We start from the raw sequence: 6,766 nt of genomic DNA on the forward strand, positions 1-6,766 counted from the left end.
AAATACAGTAACAGATGTAGAAAACAAACTTACCGTTACCATGGGTGAAGGGATGGGGCTTCCCAGGTGGCTTGTGGTAAAGAATCCTCCTGACAATGCTGGAGATGCAAGAGACGCAGGTTCGATCCCTGGAATAGGAAGTGGCAACCCACTCCAGTATGCTTGCCTGGGAAATCCCATAAACAGAGGAGCCTAACAGGCTACAATCCAAAGGGTCACAAAGAGTCAGACACAACTGAGCAACTGAATGCAAGGGGGAAAGGGCAAGTGGAGGGATAAATTGGGAGATTGGAATTGACATATACACACTACTGTATATAAAATAGATAACTAATAAGAACCTACTGTATAGCACAGGGAACTCGACTCAGTACTCTGTAACAGCCTTTATGGTAACAAAGTTCAAAAAGTGGATATATGTATATGTATAACTGGATCACTCTGATGAGCAGCAGATATAACTAGCACATTGTAAATCAACTATTGCTGTTATTGATAAAATAAAATGCCCTCTTTTACTTTGTCAGCCTGATTAACTTTTTAAACTTCAATCTATCCTTCAGACCTCATTCAAATTTTATCCCCTGTACAAAGTACTCTCTAAATTCTTCTCACTCCCTGTTACCATTTAATGGTCACTATCTCTTCTCTAATTCTGTTTTTCTATTACAGCAACCACCAGAACTGGCAACACAATAACTAGAAATAATAAGATAGTGTGAAAACCACTATGGTTTTCCACTATGGAAAATAACATGTGATTAACATAGTTAAAAAAGAAAAGAGGAAAAAGGAAATAAAATGAAAGACCTAAACTTTTAAAAAAGAAAAATACAATTATTGGAATCAAATCTTGGTGGGTAGGTTAAAAACCTAATCAGACATAATCGAAAAGAAAATTAAGTGGTGACACAACCTAATACTTAAAATGCACAGTCAGAATGGACTAAGAACCAATAAAGAGATAAAACAATAGAATGTGAATTTTATCTGAGAAAATCAACCTCAGTCCAATAATAAGATAGAAGGCAAAGGAAAACTTGAAAGAGGAAATAAGACAGAATGAAAAAATTCAATGTAAGTCAATTAGAATTTCCTGAGGCGATAACCAAGTATGTCAATAGGTGTTGACACTTGTTTGGGAAGAAGTTAAGATAATTAAATCAGTTACTGCAAGCCTGCTCACCTATGGTTAGACTTGCTCCTATTCAAATGTAAAACAAAGCAGGTCACATAATGTACATTGTTGCCTACCCAGTGGCGTGTGCTCTGGACAGTCACTGCCATGTTAATTCTAGATTCATGCTCAGTGGAGATCAACCCTGGGATTTCTTTGGAAGGAATGATACTAAAGCTGAAACTCCAGTACTTTGGCCACCTCATGCGAAGAGTTGACTCATTGGAAAAGACTTTGATGCTGGGAGGGATTGGGGGCAGGAGGAAAAGGGGACGACCGAGGATGAGCTGGCTGGATGGCATCACTGACTTGATGGACGCTGAGTCTGAGTGAACTCCGAGAGTTGGTGATGGACAGGGAGGCCTGGCGTGCTGCGATTCATGGGGTCGCAAAGAGTCAGGCACGACTGAGCGACTGAACTGAACTGAACTGATGCAATCTCCTGGGGTTGAGAAAATCTGTGCTATCTGGTTTCCCTGCAATCTTTGCACATTGAAGTTTTATTCTTCCCCTGAAGTAGTATTACTTCTGGAGATGCTGTAAATGAGAACAGAAAAAAAGTAAAATAAAAAAGTAATCAAGTTTTATCTGTGACTATTTAATAAGGATCTACTTACAGTGCAAGTTGGTTAAGGCCATGGGCTCTTGAGTTAGATTATCTGGGTGCAAATTCTGCCACAACTGTCTTCTAATGTGTAACCTTGAACAAGTTTCTGTGCTTTATCAAATAAAAGAATGATACTAATTTGTAACATATTGATTATACAACAGTAGGAGACAAAATGCTCTGCCAATTATTCATGACATGGTCTCTATTGTAGGATGCATCTTGTGCTGGAATATGCTCCATTTGCTCCTCCAGATCAATTCTCCAATCTTTTCTGCCATTCTCTAGGTCCTAAGAGGCTGACTTCTTGGAGGCATTGACAACAAATGTAGATCAGAGGTGGAAGGAGAGTGAGGTCGGAGTTCTACATTTTTCCTGTGGGAGTGTTAGGGTTCGCATATGTACCACTCCCATAGCCATCGTACTATAGGCAGCTCTCTCAAAAACACTGCTTTCTTCAGATTCCTTCATCTTGTAACTTCAGGTCAAGGAGTGTAATGCCTTCCAGCAGTTGCAAGACACCAGGTCCTTCCTTATCTCTTACTGGTTATGGAAACCACATCTTTTTAAAGCATGCATGCTTTTGTAAAACTCTGCCCTAGTTACTCAAAGTGTGCTGGTTGTTTACTGCTGGGACTCTGATTGATACACATCCCATTGTGGAGATGCTAAAATGTGAAATAATATTGCAGCTTAGATATAGTGAAATACAGCACTTAGCTCCTCTGTGTCTCAATTTCATTTCCCTTAAATAGAAGTAATATGACTAAAAGAACTAATACATGTAGAGTACTTAGAAAACCATCTTGCATGTAATAAGTGCTCAATAAATATCATCATTAGTATATTTGAAGTATTGTGATAGGTACCATGAATTATGCAGAAATGGATAAAAGACAAAACACAATTTCAGGCATCTTGGTAGTCTTGGTAAGTGACCACGTTTGCATCTCAAAGTCAGATATTTTGACCTGAAGCCCAGTATTCTCATATCAAAACTTCCCTGATAATCCAAAATACCTGGAAAGAAGATCACTCTAGGTTAGTTCAAAAACACTTGTAAAACACTTTTTAAAATAAGAGAAGTGTTATTAATTTTAATTATGTACAGTAACACAGCCTAATAATTAAAATGCATTGTCATAATGCACTAAGAATGAATAAAAAGATAAGAAATTAAATTATCTTGAGGGCAAAACTGGTAGTTATTTATAAACAGATTCTTCAGAAGACAAGATAGGAAAGAGACAAGAAACCTAATCTTAACTGAGCATCCTCTGCGTGAGAGCCACTTCTATACTATGTGAGAGGCACTAATATATTCACGAACTCTACAGGGAGAAATGGCTACTCCTGTTGTACAGATGAGAAATCTACCTCTGAAGGATAGAGCAGAGACTCAAACTCAAAGCTTCCACAAAGGGGGAGCCCCTTTGAGCCCCTTCCACAAAGGGGGAGCACAGGGAACAAGCATACCTTTTCTACATCACACTGCCTCTGGAATTCTTAAAAAAATCCCCAAACATGGCTTATATAGCTTGTACCCACTTATAAGGAGAGTTAACGTTTGTGTCTGAGTTCATTCTTAGACTCCTTTTTGGTTTTTGCTTTATTTTAGGGTTGGTTTTTTGTTTTTGTTTGTTTGTTTGTTTGTTTTTTGCAAATGGCATAAAGATGCAATCTTAGAATTATCACAAGTGTCTTTTTTCAAAAAAACAAGACTTCTTTAAAACCTTGCTACTCAGTGTTGGTCTACATACCAGCAATAGCAACATCACTTGGTAGCTCATTAGAAATGCAGAGCGTTAAATCCCCCTGCAAGGACTGTTCTAAAACTGTTACCCAAGGAAACTAGAAAGAGAAGAATGAAACTGAGGTTTTTAAAAGACATAAAAATTCTGGTGGAAAACAATCTGAAGTATCTTTCTCAACATGGTTTCCTCTACTTCACTCCAGTACCTTTCGCCCTTCCCCACTACCACTCCCAACAGACTCACCAGCTGTGAAAGGGAGAAAAATTGTGAAAAGTATCTCAAAAGCTGAAGACATTTTCTGAAGGGAGTTCCCTTCTTCTTCCTATCCTTACCCCTCTCTTTTCCTTCCATATACCTAGCTGTTGACTTTTTCTTCTCCTGATCTCCCACATAAGCACTAATGAGAAATCCCCTGGTCTCTTAACGCCACTGTGTTTGCAGCTCATGAGAAATTTAAGAGGAAGCATTTCCTATTTGGAGAGTTAGGTGATAATGACTGAACTTCCTGATTTGTGCTTATATACATTTATTTCTCTCCAGAGAAACATATGCGTTTAACCCACTATTCAGATCTAATTGTAATCAATTGAGTTATACCCCAGATAATGTTTAAGCGATTCTTACGAGACATGCATCAGTATATTCATGTTTATAAATGGGGAAGTAGAGAAGTAACTTATCCTACTTTGATCAATGACAGAGCTGTACAACCAGGATAGACATGATGATCTTTTCATGGATAGTTTTCCTTCCTTGCATTGTGTCATGTGTGTGTGTGTTTGGTAATTCGTTGTATAGTTTGTGACAGAAGCCAAACATGATCTCTCATTCTAGAAGAAGACACTTTAATAAAAAAAAACACAGTGTTTAAAACACTCATAAAGACCATAATACTAATAGTTCTCCACTCATATGACCCCCTGCCAAACTTGGCCTGGGGCTAGGGCTCAGTCTGCAATCCAGAATTAAAGCCCAGCTGGTGCATTTTTACTCTGATCCATCCAGCAAATCCTATGCACAAGACCTGCACCTCCGCAGATAGGGAGGGGACCAGGTACCATGATAATGCTGCACCTGACATTTCTCAGACACTTCCAACCTGGCTCCAGCCACAGCTGCCCCACTGCTTTTTTCTGAACATGGCCTTATTGCTATGCCATCCCTGACAGGGGCACCTCTGCCCACTCCACAAGCTCAGATCTTTTGTGAGCCAGGCCAGGTCCTCGTTGCCTCTGCCCGACCTGCCTGCACACTCACCCTCACACTTTCATACCCTGCAGATGATGTTACGCTCTTCTACTTTGTAATTTCTGCTTTATTTCTTTTTCCTTCATATTCTGTTTGCTTCTGGCTAAAGCATTTTAGAATATGGTGCCTTCTGCCACAAAATAGAGGTAGTGGGGTGGGAGAAGCAATCTACAGATTAACTGCAGTGTTAACATAGGTTTTCTATGTGAAAGGGGTCAGTGAAGACTGAGGGAATGAGTTTCTGCTTATAAATTCTCCTTGCTGCTGCTGCTGCTGCTGCTAAATCGCGTCAGTAGTGTCCAACTCTGTGCGACCCCATAGACAGCAGCCCACCAGGCTCCCCCATCCCTGGGATTCTCCAGGCAAGAACACTGGAGTGGGGTGCCATCGCCTTCTCAGATAAATTCTCCTTACATCTACTTAAACAGACAGTAATCCTTTCCTTTGGGTTTGTTTTATTTGAACAAATGATTAACATAGGTTTCAGTTTGATTACCCAAAGGAACGATTAATGAAAATTTCTTGTAGAAAAAAGCGTTGGGATCAGATTCTTGTCACCAGATAGATCATTCCTCAACACATCTGAAGATAAACGTTTGGATTTTTTCATTGGTGAATTAAATTTACTACTGTCACTATTCTGGTTGTGAGTGTGTGCTCAGTCATGTCCAATTCTTTGCAACCTCATGGACTATAGTCCACCAGGCTCCTCTATCCTTGGAATTTTCCAGGCAAGAATACTGGAGTGGGTCACCATTTCCTGCTCCAAGGGATCTTCCAGACCCAGGGCTCGAATCTGCATCTCTCATGTCTCCTGCATTGGCAGATGGATTCTTTACCACTGCGCCACCTGGGAAGTCCTCTGGTTGTGATGTTATTTAGCATAATGTTATCAATAGGGCAAACTAGGAATGGTGCATAGAGATCTCTGTGTTATTTCTTTCACTTGCATGTGAATCTATAATTATCTCACTAAAAGTTTTAATTAAAAAAATAGAAAGTCAGGTATGGCTGAGGAAGGAGAATCTCCCTGAAGGTTATAGTCAAAACATTTATTAGCACTTATCTGTGGGCCATGGAACAAAGGAAGACGGGGTACATCTCTTCCAGTGTGATTTTGATCGTGGCCTTTTCCAAAGCATTTGAACTGGGATTAGTTGTTGGATTGAGCCACCGTAAACTTACCCATCCGTTACATGGAGACTAGCCCTTCAGAAATAATGGTTCGTCATTGGCCTTCCCAGTTTATATCATCCATGGGAATCCAGAACAGCAAGGGGCTAAACAGAACCTGCTACCTGAATGGGGGAACCTACCTTCGGTGGTCCTTTTGTACCTATCCTCCCTCTGTGGAGAGAACCGTGAGCTTGACATGCACTAAGGGAAGTGTGTGGGTCTATGCCCCATGACACCTAGTTGCCGGTGAGCTGTTCCATGTGTAAATGCTGGCATGGCCAGTTTCGCTGCATTCCTCAGTGATTCCTACCTAGCTGTGATGAACACCTCATCACTGCCGGAACTCCAGAATTAACATTGTCAGCATGTGCTTTTCTGCTACCGGGCATCTTCCTTGCTATACAGTTATTAACCCACATTTGCAATCAACATTTGTCATGCAGATTTCATGACCTGAAGAGGCTGTCCCTCCAGTGACCCAACTGGGAGATGATGATTCATTCGTTAGTTGTCTTGAAAGAGTGAATACATGTCCCACGGTCTCTAACATTTCCTTAAAGTACCAGCTACTTTCCTCTGCCCTGCCCTCTCCAAAAAACTACTTTAAAAAAGTAAGCCATATATTATGCCAAACTTCTGTGTTTCTGATACATATATCTCAAGCAAGGGTTTATAAAGAGTTTCGTTTAAATAATTGAATTCTATCTTCAGATTATTAAAGGTTACTCCCAATGTGAAACTGAGTATAAAGTATTGAATAGAGTTGAACAAATTAATTAAGGCAATATCTTGGAAAGGAAAGAA

At 40.1% G+C, this 6,766-nt stretch overlaps 1 pseudogene; it reads left to right on the plus strand.

Moving 5' to 3' along the window:
- The first annotated feature begins 5,861 nt into the window (after positions 1-5,861).
- On the plus strand, positions 5,862-6,439 carry LOC114110858 (putative teratocarcinoma-derived growth factor 3; annotated as a pseudogene).
- The last annotated feature ends 327 nt before the right edge of the window (positions 6,440-6,766 follow it).

Source organism: Ovis aries, chromosome 1, assembly GCF_016772045.2.
Source record: "Ovis aries strain OAR_USU_Benz2616 breed Rambouillet chromosome 1, ARS-UI_Ramb_v3.0, whole genome shotgun sequence".
NCBI classification, from domain to species: Eukaryota; Metazoa; Chordata; class Mammalia; order Artiodactyla; family Bovidae; genus Ovis; species Ovis aries.